Source organism: Typopeltis vanoorti, chromosome 12, assembly GCF_054136105.1.
Source record: "Typopeltis vanoorti isolate ZY-2024b chromosome 12, IOZ_Tvanoo_1.0, whole genome shotgun sequence".
In the NCBI taxonomy this organism is placed as follows: domain Eukaryota; kingdom Metazoa; phylum Arthropoda; class Arachnida; order Uropygi; family Thelyphonidae; genus Typopeltis; species Typopeltis vanoorti.
In genome coordinates this window covers 1,069,696-1,081,712 of record NC_143560.1, presented here as the reverse complement: position 1 = coordinate 1,081,712, position 12,017 = coordinate 1,069,696, and the positions used below count along the sequence as shown (strand labels likewise).

Genomic DNA, 12,017 nt, shown 5'->3' with positions numbered 1-12,017 from the left:
TAGATGACACTTTACTTTCTATGCATAGTGTGTCTGAGAGAATATGACCACATTAAATTCTGTGATCATTCATAAGAGGAGAATGTCTTCTTGGTAAGACATCAAGGCAGAGGACCAATTATGTCATGGTATTCTGTGAAAATGTGGGATGTAAAGTCTAATTCATCTTTCCTTCTGTGTTCAATGTTGCTGAAGTGTTAATGTTTTTCAGATTTTGAAACTTCCCCAAGTTTGACCAATGTAGGCGTTATCACATGAACGACATATATGGAATACACCAGTGCATTTCTGAAATTATATATTTTAGGACCCATAAGAAACTTAAGGATCCAAACTGGTTTGAAAATAGTTCTGATATTGACATTTTAAAAGATATATCGGCTATAATCTGGAGAAAAATCCGATGTAAGGTAAGAAGATGCAACTTTTAATTACTCTAGGTGTCTGTAAATGCAGATTGCTTGGAAAACAATAACTAAGAACTTTTTCTTCCCTCCCTTTATTTGGATAACCATTTTGAAGAGAAGATCAAATTCATTTCTCAAGTATACAGGAAACCAACCCATACTAGAAGATACTTTCAATCCAGCTCACTTTGCTACACATAACCAATGTTTAGAATTACCATTACCTTAAAAAAAAAAAAAAATTAAAAAAAAAAAAAAAGAAAAAAGCAGGGTTTTATTTATTATAAAAGAAGTGTGACTAAAAAAAAGAAAAATGAACCAAAGTTAGGAGAGTGAGGGAATAAGCATCAGTTTGCAAGCGCAGATGAAATAGGCAAAATGGTAGCAGTTCTTTCACAACCTATTTCTATAATTCATTCTCAAATTTGAAGTATTCAACACCGAATGCAAATTCAAATCATTTTAATTATAATTGTAGCAAATCTCCAAGGAGTTACTACAAGACTAGTTTGAGGGGATTTGCCAAGATATGTTTTTTTTTTTTTTTGCTGTTGTTGTTTAAAAGTTCCATGAATGAAGATGTCCTTGCCTATCCTTCAATTATGATTGTTATTTTATCTATCTTTTATTTGCCACAAGAACAAAATATATACGAGCAAATTTTCTTAGTATCTCCCATAGTGCAAAGTACATCTCCATGCAGACATGTATAACACTATGCATGAAGCACAAAGAGGATATTATTATTATTGTACGAGCTCCTGCATGGAGTCCAAAGTCTGATCGTAGGAGACCCAAACTATCCACACAATCTATCATACCTCTCCTTGAACATATTAACAGACAAACCACTCACAACTGACTCTGGCAACCCATTCCACTTATTCACACCTCTCCAAGCAAAAATCTAATCCTCACACCACCTAGTAACCGCATCTTTATTCAAATTCAAGGGATTACCCCCTTGTTCTGTTCTCTCCAGGGGAAATGTTTCAGTAGCCAAGTGCTGAAACATTTCCCCTGCATCTATCTTATAAAACCCTTTAAGCAACTTAAATGTTTCTATCATATCCCCCTCTTTTTCTCCTATAAAATACTTCTGCAATCCACACCTTCAATCTATTATTATTCTATCCTCATATGGAACATTCCACAGGCCACTCACCATCTTTGTCACTTGCCTCAGAATCCTCTCCACCACTTCCTTATCCCCAAGAAAGCTAGGGGCCCAGATGTGGGCATATCAAGGCCTAATAAAGAGAAATAACTTCGTTATCTCTACTTGTTAATGTGTTCTTCAATAGCCAAGAATCTTATGGGCTACCTTAGCAATATGGCTTCTAAACTTTAGCACTCTGTATACCACCACCACCACACTCCTAAATCTCTAGCTTCATCTATTTTCTGGAGTGCAGTGTCATCAATGTGATACATGGCTTGTAATCTATCATCATCATCATCTTCCTTATACCCTCTTTTACCTTGAGGTGCCAAGGGTTCATTGATTATCGGATTTCACTCCGCTTACAGGATAAGGTGGTCAGCCTTATGCCCCGGTGTATCCTATGGCCTGTAGTGTTGAGTTCTCAAGGCCAGTTTGCCTGCTTTGCGGGATGAAAAACCCCAGAATAAACTGGGGAAAAAACCCTGCTGTCCACGCCCAAGACTGGCTAACTTGGCTATGGCTGAGGAAGATCCTTCAGTTCCTCACGTCACCGACGGGAATCGAACCTAGGACACTCCTTCCCCAGGCATATGGTTGCGAAGCGCATAGCCACTAGGCTAACCGCGCGGATGGCTTGTAATCTATTTATTCCAAAATGCATAACCTTACATTTCTCCACATTAAACTGATACTCATTTTGATACATCTTTTGCCCATACTGACAGCCTATTTAAAACATCCTGCAAGCTCTCCACATTACCTTGATTAGTTATTACACTACCTAATTTTGCATCATCAGCAAAGAACTCAATATTTCCTTTCAGGTTATTTCCTATATCATTCATGTACAAATTAAACAGCAATGGTTCCAACAATGAACATTGCAGCACACCACTAGTCACCTGTTTTTTGCCTTGACCTTGATAAGAGGGTGGCTGCAGAACAGAAGGTTCTGCAGCCACCCTCTTATCCACTTAACCAGTGTCATATCCATCCCCATTGGTTCTAATTTGCATAACAGAGTTCCATGTGGTATTCTATCAAATGCCTTTGCAAAATCCAGCAGAATCATCATGTAGCCATTTCCTTTATCCAACTCTGCTGTTACTCTATTATAAAAAGACAGTCAATTATTAAGGCATGACCGATCCTTCACAAAGCATGTTCCCCCCCCCCCCGCATACAATATCATATTTTTATCCACCCATTCTTAAATTCTCTTTTTTGACCAATTTTTCCAGTACTTTTACAACCATGCCTGAGATAATGATTGGTCTATAATTTGCCACTGCGGTCTTAGAACCTCCCTTATGCAATGGAATTATTTTGCCCTCTTTCTACTCCCTTGGAACTCTAACAGTACTGAGACAAATTAAAGAGCCTAGTCAGAGGCATCGTCATTCACTTTGCACATCCTCGCAAAACCTGAGCAATATCCCATCTATTCCCACACCTGTATTTACATTGGGATTCTGCAATATCTTAAGAACCTCCAATTCATCCACCTCTGTTCACACATTAGTATCTGTCACATATGTTAAAGCAGTAACCTCATTAGGATGATATACATTTGCTAAGTGGTCACTCAAGTAACTCAACTATTCTATCAGCTTCTGTCACCTCATTAAGATTAATCACTCATTACGGTTAATCTTCCATAGTCATTTTCCCTCTTACTTGCCACATAATGAAAGAAGTCTTTGGGATTTCCTTTCTCAGCTAGATTCTTCTCAAAATCTGATTTTGCCTTCCTTGCCATGTTGGTCACTTTTCCTTGCCTAGTCTTGTGCTGTTCATGGGTCTGTTGGGCATCTTTCTCTTTATATATCCTCCAAAGCATTTTTTTCTAAATGACCTTTAACTATCTCCCGTGCACTACCAACATCCTTATCCTGCAGTGTTTTATGCCATGGTATGGATTTAAGCTTCTTCGTGAGCTTGTCATATTCATCTGCCTTGTAGTTTCACATATTCCCCTTCTTGACAGAATATTCCTCATGTTGTACAATCTTCTAATTCAAGACTGCATGTTCACTTTCACCAATGTGAAGCAATGTGGTCACCTTGGTTATGGATAGCTCTTCTCATCCTATGTCTATGTCCAATACTCTCACACCCCCTAGTCACCCCATCACGTTGCCTCAAGTAATTCTCTCTTAATAGGTGCATAAATTCCATTTCCTTTCTGCCATGTGATCTTTCTTTCTTCCAGTCTATATCTCCATAGTTGAAGTCCCCCATAATAATAACTCAACCTGTACTCATTGTACCAATTTTGAATTCATGTTTTTCAGATAATCGGTGGATCTCTCTGGCCAATAGCAATAACCAACTGTATATTTTGTCCTACTAGCCTTACTGTCACACCAGACTGCTCAAATGAACAGCCACCCTCCTGTTTATCTCGTATTCTTTTTGGCTGCAATTCATCTGCTATCATCAGCAGTACCTCTCTGACCATCCTATCTTCCCTAAAAATACTAAGCCCTTCACATTCTATCCCTATAACTACATCATCTGCTGTTAGCCAAGTCTCACTAATGGCTATAACATTTGGCGAGGATGCACTAACCAATGCCAAAAAAACTCCTCCCTCTTGTTTCTGATATTCTATTTTCATTTTCTATCATTAGTATGTAGAAAATGCAGCATCCCTTTAGGCCCCTACCTACCTTTACTTCTTGAATTGACTACCCTATTCAATATTTTTGCTTGAAAGATTAGATTCTGCACTTAGTCATTCTCACACTCACTTGCCTCATGGATGCCTTCACACAAACTCACCTGTTTTCACCTTAACTGCTTAAGTTTTCCTGAATTCGTGCTTCAGAATGCTTGGTGAACAAAGCTCTCTCCAGACACCTAATACCAAAACCATTTAGATGCAGTCCATTAGCATTGTACAAATCCTTCTTCCCATCAAACACAGACCACATGTCCACAAATCCTAAATCATTGTTTCTGCACAACCTACATACAGATTCATTAGCTAGCAATGTCCTCCTCCTTCATTCTTCTCTATCATAGCATGGTAGGAGACTTACAATCTTCACCTACTCACTCTTCATTATATATAGATGTTCAAAGTTTTTCCCTCCACATTTATAGCAAAACCACTTGGTTATACTATAAATTAAAGATGCAAAGAAATTATATTCTTGGTTTAATCCTTTACCCAAGTTTAAGCAAGCAAAGTTTGTGCCTGAAGTAATTTGAGCACTGGGCAACTCGTATATAGAAGCGAACGACTTCATATCACTTGCCTTAGCATCCCATAATGCAACGCGCATATCCTTATGGACATGTATAATGCTATGCATTATGGGAAGGATCACTACCCAGACCAGTTTCTACCTTTATTGAGCTCTCATCTGTGGGAGCCAGACCCAGAAGTGATACCAAGGCTGAAGTAATGCAGAAGCTTCTATATACGAGTTGCCCAGTCCTGAAATTTCATCAGGTGTAAACTTTGTTTGCCTGTACTTAGATAAAGGATCAAAACAAGAATATAATTTCTTGGCATCCTTAATTTATAGTATAGCCAAGTGGAAAAACTTCCAACATCTTTTGGCTATTTGTATATGGAAATACGACTTCTGCATTACTTCAACCTTGGGTCTGGGTCTTCACTTCTGGGTCTGGCTCCCACTGTTGTACTTTAACATTGAAGTGGTTGCTGAGAAATGAGTGGCTCTGCTGAGTTTCAGGTTCTTGGATGTCTTTGAGTGGGTTCACTGCTGAGCTTATGGCTCTGCTCAATGGTGGGGTGAGTCTACCATTGGGCAGAGCCACCACCGAGGGTTCCTCTCTGTGGCAGGGCAGACTTGTCATGGAGTGGAATCACCATTAAGTAAAATGATCCTTCAGGTCGCTCGCATCTGCTGAGTTTAGAGTGATCTGGGGGATCGCCTGAGTTTTTGGAGACCTCCCTTCACTTATATAGTGAAATTAGTCTGGATAGTGATCCTCCCTTGAAATGACTACAGCCATAGCACTGGATAGGATATCAGGCAAGGAAAGAATTGTAAGAAAGTGAAAGAGAAATGGCAGTGTCCATAACTAGGCTGTTTAAGTCTCAATGTTGGCAGTGTTCCAAAAATTGCCTACATTACAAAAATGGAAAAAGAGCAAAATAATCCAGCCAGAGATAGCAAAGTATAGAACTAATAAGTATCTCTTGAGTGGTGATTAAGTGGAAAAGTTGGTGGGATAAAAAAAAAAAAAAAAAAGAAAGAAAATCAAGAATTAATGGATGGATATGACATTTTCTATGGGGCACAGTATGGCTTTGTGAATGGAGGTCTTGTCTACAGTAAAATGATAATTGAGATGGATAAATAAAATGGCTTACCACAAAATATCATGTAGGCTTTGCAACAGCATTTGATAGAATGATTGTGAAACACCATCATATATGGACATGAAGCTAATAACATGGATAACAATGCAAGTGATGGATAGGCATCAGCAAGTAGTATTCAGTTAGGATAAAGTGATGTTATGTCAGGGGGCTCTGTACTTAGGCTGCTCTCTTCAATTTGTACATTAATGATCAAGGGGGAAAAATCTTCAATTATTTGCTGATCATGCACTACTAGATAGGTCGACAGTTCAAGATACCGAGGTTCTGCAGTGCGATTTCAAGAGTGGCAGTGTGGGAAAAGAGTAATAGTTGCAGGTATCATGTTGCAAAGTATAAGGTTAAGGACTTTGGCAAAGATTGTATGATGTGTACTATATGAATGAGATTGCACTGCAGTAATAGCAGACAAGACTCTCAGCAGAGTCATACAGACGAAATCCTTTGGTCAAAAAAACCTGGGTTTGATTCCCATCAGTGCCGTGAGGAACCTTTATCTGGTCTCTTTTGATGAAAGGTAAGTTAGTCGGAGGTGGGGTTCACCTGGAATCTCAGGTTTTTCATCCCCTGGAACAGGCAAAATGGTCCCCTCATTATTAAGGGGGAGGACTCTACCCATCCTAAAGGGATGGATGAGATCAATCAATCAATAGCAGACAGAGTTGAAGCTCAGAGAACTTGAAGCAAAAGTTGGCAAAATATCTCTAACGATCACTTTAATGCTAAGAAAAGCAGTGACGAACAGTTGTAATGAAGTCATTATCCCTCTATATAAGGCTTTAATTAAACTTCTTAAGGAAATGTGTATAGGACATTTTAATAAAGAAAGATTTCTGTTCATGACATGGACTAGTCATTACTAACACCATTTTCTACATAAAGATGTGCAATAATACACATGCAGAGAAGAAACATCTTATTCACTATAATTGATATCTTCACACTGGTTCAGGATAAAAAAAAAAAAAACACAGAGAGCAGTGAAAATTGAAAGTGATCATCAACTCTTAAGTAGGATAAAAATTATTATCATATGGGAAAAAATGCAAGAAAGTTGGATAATTAATCAAATAAGAACAGTTTTATTGATAAACTGTAAACTCAACTATACAAATATTATTCAAGAAAAAATGAATCTGTTTGAAAACAATAATCAAACCTTGAAGACTCAGTAACAAGAAGAAAACTCAGTAACTCTGAAGAAAACATTGACTGATTCAAATAAAAAGGCAGGTGGTGAAGTTGTTTGTGATGATAGAAAAATAAGAACATAGTAGATGCAAGAGATTAGAGAAGCAGTCACACAAAAAAGGAAGCATATCAAAATTTTCAACAAAGTAGATCAACATGAGCTCTGAGAGAATGCAGAGGAAAAATGCAAGAAAATGAAGCAGTGTGTAAAAGCAACTATATAAGAGACTTTCTATGACTAAACAAAAGTCATGGCAAGTCTTTGATAAGAGTATAAAATATAAATAGAAGGTAGCAAAATGTTCTGAAGGCTACTGAAAAACCTTCAAAGTGGTGGAATGTATTATACAGTAAAAGGAATCACAAACAATAAAGGTAATGTGAAAACTGAAGTTAAAGATATTCTAAATTTCTGAAGTAGTTAATTTGGCAGACTGTTAAATGAAACAAGCAAGGACAGTAAAAAATATAGGTAAGGAGTACATATCACTACTTATAGAAAAAACCACCAAAAGACAGAAATATGGAAAGGCAGCTGGAATAGATGATATTTGACCAAAAATGCTGAAATATTACTATTATTATTGGACCTCCAAGGGAGTCAACTACTCATTGAGGGAGACCATACATCATCCACCAGCTGTCATACCTTCTCTTAAACTCCTTCAAACTAGATGCACTCAACTTCAAAAGGCAAACTGTTCCACTCACTCATGGCACTATGAGAGAAAAATCTAGCTCTCACACCTTACCTAACTGCATGCGTACTTAACTTCCACAGATGACCCACCCCTCGTCCTCTCCCCACTTTCCAATATGATGCAAAAATTTTATCAACTAATATCCTATAATGCCCTCTCAAAAGTTTCTAGACCCCTATCATATTACTCATCTTTCTTCTGTCTCAGTGTCAACAGTTCATATACTCTGAATCTATCCTTGTAATCTACATTCCATAATCTCAATATTATCTTTGTAGCTTGAGAGGGCACTAGAGTCACGAAAGAACATGGCAGTAGATTTGAGCTATGCTAAAAAAAAAAGTGTTTTTAATCAGTATATAGTGTGGCTTTTGTCACAAACTGTGCTACATTTTTTCAGTAATACAAGTGTCCTTCAATGTTGCTATTGGAGTCTAGTTGTTGTTTATATTGTGTTCATTTCTGATTAATTCTTACTGAGAGGACGAGGTTAGAGTCAGATGCATTCAGAGGTAGCAGAGAAGAAAAAGATAAGTTTTCATTATTTAGTATAGTTTATACTTATAATATCACATAAGTATAGCTTATAGTAGAGCATATAATATAGTAGAACATTTAGTATAGTTGTAGTAGTTCCTAGTACTCAGCAATATTTGAATGATGGCAGCAGCAGCTGCAGCTCAAATTACTAATGCCGTGTCACCAAGTACTACTCCATTTATGGACTACATTTTGCATAGCATACTATGGGATTTCATGGTAAGTATGTATCCTGGCAGTTGGATATATGGCTGGTGAGAGAGATAGGGGAGTGCATACCTGCGGAAAATGTAGGAAATGAGAAGAACTTTGTGAGTTGGAGATTAGCATAACAGACCTCAGCAGCATTGCATCAGAGGTGGGAGAATATTGACCTAGAGAGACCAGTAGTGTGAGGATAGTGAACAAAATATAAATGAAAAAATAAAAGAGAGGAATGTGGAAAGTTTGAATCATTAAGTTTTCAGAGATGCTTAGTTTGGAGGATGAATGGCAAGCAAGAGTGGGTAGCTTGCAGAGACAGATGCACTAAAAGAGGAGGTGGAATGTCTCACGAATGAGTTGAGAAATGTGAAAGATGAGATTAAGCAAATGGAAGCGATGAATGCAAGGCATATCAGAGTACAAGTGAGAGAGAGGGTTATGGGAAAGATAGAAGAGGAGAGAATAGAAAGAGTAGAAGAGAGGGAATGAGAAGAATGTGAGGGACTACTGGAACCAGGGATAGAGATGCTCCCCTAGGAGAAAAAAGAGAGAAAGTGTTAGGAGAGAGAGAGAGAGATGGAGGGGGGAAACAGAGTGGTAAGAGGTGTGACGTATATAGACTCAATGATCCGTGGTGTGCATGATAGAATGCCTGAGGAGTGTTTGGAGGAACAATAGAAAGTGTGGCTATGGCAATTAAGCAAGGTGAAAGCATGGATGAGATGATTGTGATGGTGGGCACGGAGGACTTGAGAGGCAGTGTGAATAAAGTGGCAAGAGATCTGAGATTCTGTCCAACCTCAAGCATGAATCTCATGCTCGAGGTTGTACAGAAGAAAACTCAGAGAGGGAAGATAGTGTGGGTGTGTTGCCCAGGTATGATAATGATGAGCTGAGCATTAATAGTATAATACTAATTATATTAAGTATAATATTAATTAATATTAATAGTAGAAGAGCATTAATAATGAATAGTATAAGAGCCAGATTGTCCTCCAAGCTTCCAGAATACATGGAAGCTTGGAGGACATTTGAGGACAGAAAGGAACTGTATGTGAGTGACATACAGGTATCTGGAGACATACAGTGACATACAGGTATCTGGAGAGACTGCTGTTCTCTGAACAAATCGATGTATCAATGCAGGGAAATTAGAATTATCAGGATGGATGGTAGCAGGGATGGCCTCTTGTGGGAATAGGTGCTTGGGAGAACGGGGAAATACATCAGGTAACATTGATGTCCAGTGGAGTCTGGAGGAGATAATGATAGGTATAGAAACAGTGACATTTTTATTCTTTATACTAATGCCAGGGGGCATTAGTATAAAGCAATTATATCTGGAATAAAGCAGACGAATTGGTGGTGCTGATAGCATCAGCCTGTCTGAAGATCATTAGGATCTCTGAGATAATGCTGATGGAAAATGATATAATAACAGAAATAGAAGTAGTGAGGTACAGCATTTATCAACAGAATAGGAAGGGAAAATGCAATGGTGTAGTATGATAAGTGATGACTTACGTCCTCACTCTGAGAGGACATAGGTGATGACTTCTGTCCTCTCAGAGTGGAGGCTCTGGAGGGCAATGACACTAATGGTTTTTGAAAGCATATGGTGTGAGGTAGAGTTGGGCAAGACAGGATATTAAGTGGGGTGTTGCTACAAGCCAAGGAGAACAGAGGGTGAGGAGCAGGAGATATTTAAGCAGTTGAGCTTATCAAGTGCAAGAAGAATGATTGTTATGAGAGATTTTAACTACAGCAGTATAAATTGGGAAGAGGAATCTGCATGTAGTAATAAAGGAATGGAATTTCTAGAATTCTTGAGGGGCAAATGTCTTAGGCAACATGTAGTAGAAGGAACACGAGGTTCAAGAGTTTGGATTTGGTCATAGCATCAGAAGAAATTATTATAACTGAGATGGCATCTCTGCCCCCAGTTGGAGAGATGACCATGTGGTTTTAACTTGGAAGATGAACAGACATGCAGGAGTATCAAAGAAAAGGGAATTTATGTGGAATTATAAGGTGGGTGATTATAATAGTGTTAGATATCAACTTGGAACAGTTCCATGGAGGGAGGAATTGGAAGGGTGAGATGTCATTAGTGCTTGGGAAATTGTGAAGGAATATTTGTTAACAGCAATAGTAAAATGTATTTCACAAGTGAAGAAAAGAACATAATTTGGTGTAAAGTGGATGATAAACAATATCAAACAGGAACAGCGGTAAAAATGAGGTTATGGAAGAGATATAAGGAAAGGGGTGGAGGTAGATGCATGAAGAATATGAGACTCAGGCCAGGAGAGTTACTAATATGGTAAGGAAGGCAAAACTGGAATATGAAAAGAGGTTGATCCTAAGATCCTTGGGAATTTTTAAGCTGTGGCCAGCGGGAAGAGAAATGATTGTGGAAGAATGACATTGTAGGATAAAAATTGAAATAGAGTGACTGATGCAGAGAACATAGTGAAGTTTTTCAATGAACACTTTATTGGGTATTTCATCCTGGAGCAGTAGGTTTAGAGGTGCAAGAGGAGAATGTGTTTCAAATAATGAGTACTCTGGATGTCAATAAAGCAGTGGGACTGGATGGAATTTCGCCACGGGTTTTGAGAAAATGTGTTAAAGAACTGACAGCTTCATTGACCTGGCTTTTCAATGAAAGGCTGGCCAAGGGAAAGGTATCCAAGGATAGTGGCATTTCATAAGGGTGGTCAAATTAGAGAACAGTTTGTGTTTCATCAGTAGTTGTCAAGTTCTTGGAGAAATTAGTGAGGGACCATATACAGTGTTGGGCAGATGACAGAAATGTTATGTTATCTATGAGATAACACAACAAAATAATGTTATCTATGAGAGTCAACACAGTCAACATTTGTTAAGGGGTGCTCTCACTTTAATATGATTGTCTTTTATAATAACATGACAAGAGCAGTTGATGAGGAAAAGGCATATTCTGCTTTTTTTTTTGGATTTTGCAAAAGGCATTTGACAGGGTGCCACATGATAAGCTGATATTTAAGTTGCAGCACATGGGTTTAGTGTCAGGTTAGTGAACTGGATTCGGGAATGACTATCTGATAAGTATCAAAGTGTTGTGTATGGTGGGGCAATATCAAGAAAGGAGAAGGTTACAAGTGGAGTCCGACAGGACTCAGTACTGGGACTCCACTTGTAACCTTGTATTGTTTACCCTTTATATCAATGACATTGTCAGTGGATTGAAAGGGGATATTCAGTTGTTTGCCAATGATGTGAATCTAGGAAGGGTTATTAGTAATAGTGCAGATGTGACAGTCCTGAAGTTTGGGAACAACATCGATGTATCTCCAACAGCTTCCATCAATGTAAGTTGGAGGAGTTGTACTGGAGGAAGTAGGGGAGGCAAGAGATCTGGGAGTGATGATTGATAGAAAACCAAAATTCAGGAAACATTGCAAGGG

The 12,017-nt window shown here is 38.3% G+C and overlaps 1 protein-coding gene across 2 annotated transcripts in view; it reads right to left on the bottom strand.

The window, feature by feature from the left end:
• The window catches only part of Sec5 (exocyst complex component secretory 5), a 584,315-nt gene that overhangs the window by 418,631 nt on the left and 153,667 nt on the right, over positions 1 to 12,017 (bottom strand). The window lies entirely within an intron of this gene.